The sequence below is a fragment of the Vicugna pacos genome, chromosome 10 (assembly GCF_048564905.1).
Source record: "Vicugna pacos chromosome 10, VicPac4, whole genome shotgun sequence".
In the NCBI taxonomy this organism is placed as follows: domain Eukaryota; kingdom Metazoa; phylum Chordata; class Mammalia; order Artiodactyla; family Camelidae; genus Vicugna; species Vicugna pacos.
Genome location: NC_132996.1, coordinates 45,880,227 through 45,882,310, shown reverse-complemented (window position 1 = coordinate 45,882,310; position 2,084 = coordinate 45,880,227).

Below are 2,084 nucleotides of genomic sequence, written 5' to 3'. Positions count from 1 at the left end.
TGTAAGTTTGGAACTCCAAAGGCTGAAAGCTCTGTATAAAGGTGGACAAGAAGCAAAGCTTACCACGCAGAAGGAGGTAGTTCCTTTCTTCTCTCAACAGTTGTGTCGAGTGGAAGTGGGGAATATGCCCCTGAGAATTTATAAGCTTACACTTGTTTGCACAACTCGAATGAAGAATTTAATTTTAAAATAGTCCTTAACTGATCATATTTCCAAGGCACTGACAAAAGCAAATATAAATCCTTTCTGAAGGAAATCAGTTCAAAATCAAGCCTCAAAAAATTGTCTCCAAAGTTCTAGGGAAAATTTGCAGCTCACAGTTAAAAATCACAAAAGACATAAGGACACTGTTCAAGAATTTTGCTTCCAGCAAGGACGGAATAACAGGGACTTGAGATATTCTCCCACCTGAAGCAACTGAAAAATAGGGGGAATACATGAAACAATAGCTTTTCAGACTTTAGATATCAAGCAATGAAAGACAGTGATCTCCAAGGGGTGGTGATCTCCAAGAGATGGTAAGCAAGCTAGGTGAGCCCTGCAATTGCTTTAACTTACTACCTGAAGAGAATTTCCAGCCCACATGCAGGGAAGTGGAACCCAGGCTGAGAGCAGCAGTTGGCTTGAGTTAAGGTGAAGGAGCTGGAAGTCTGGGGAAGTTAAGGTGATGGACATGGCAGGGTACTGTCCTAGAGAAAATGGAGCTGCACAGAAAGAGGACCCTGGAAATCTGCAGAGAATCCTTCCTAAAGTTATCAGCTAAGCACCCATCAGTGCATAGCTGTGAGGAAACTACCTCAGGCTGGGGAAAGAACCACCTAAAAGGATTAGAGGCTACAATCCCTAAGGCTCATGAAGTGCTGGTAATAGTTCCTACTTCTACCAGCCAGAGTCCAAAACCTCATAACCACAGCCACCAAGTAGAGCACACACAAGCGCTTTGCCTCACTAGTAGGGTAGAATCAGTCCAAAAATAAATGCTTCTGTAGTCCCACATAGCAAAGCTTAAAAGCAAGACCAACAGGATCAAATAGTTTTCAAGTAACTTAAATGCAACCCAAAAGAAGGCTCAAGGAAACTTAATAGACAAAACCTAGAAACAGCTCAATGTCCATCACTGTATAATAAAAAAAATGTTGTCTATCATATGATGGAATACTACTTGGCAATGAAAAAATGCATGGGTCCACTTTCAGGTGGGTCTTTTTTTCACTAGTAGATACTACAGTACTACACCAATGCACGATTGGTTAAACCCACAGACGCAGAACTGTGGGCATGGACAATTGACTGTAAGTTATGAGTGCTTTTCAACTAAGTTGCTCAAGAGTTGACCGTGCATATGTCAAAATTTATCAAATTGTACATCTGAAACAGGTGCAGTTTATTGTATCTCAACTATATTTTAATAGTGTCTTAAAAAAACAAGGAAAGAAGGAGACACAAGTAAGAATTATAGAAATGACAGCTGAAATAATAACTCTTACTATAGAAAGGAAATTAATTTGATAAAGGCAACTACAAAAACATACAGCAAATACATTTTAGGTTGAGATGTTGAAAGTATTTCCTTTAAGATTAGGAAGAAAACAGAGAATTTGGCTAGCACCTGAATCTACTGTGTATCCAGGCCAGTACAGTAAAAATAAGAAAAAGAAATAAAAATGATAAAGATTAGAAAGTAAGAAGAAAGATCATCATTGTATTTTAAATAATTCTAAAAGTTTCTACAGATAAATCATTTTACTTAATGAGAGAGTTAGGCAAAGTGACTGAATATGGTATCAATATAGAAAAGTCAGATGCATTTCTACTTACTAGCAGTGATCAGTTGCCTTTTTACAATGTCAACATAAAGTATAAATTTCTAAGGAATATAAACCCTTTTATGGAGGAAATTATAAAACTTTATTGCACATCACCCAAGGACAACCTAAGTGAAGGGAGAGAGATACCATAAATCTTGAATAGAAAAACTCAATGAAGATGCCAGCTTCTCTAGATTTATCAGTAGATTCAATGTAATTCCAATCAAAATCCAAGTGCGTTTTATGAGAAACTTGAAAAGGTGGTTCTAAAATTAT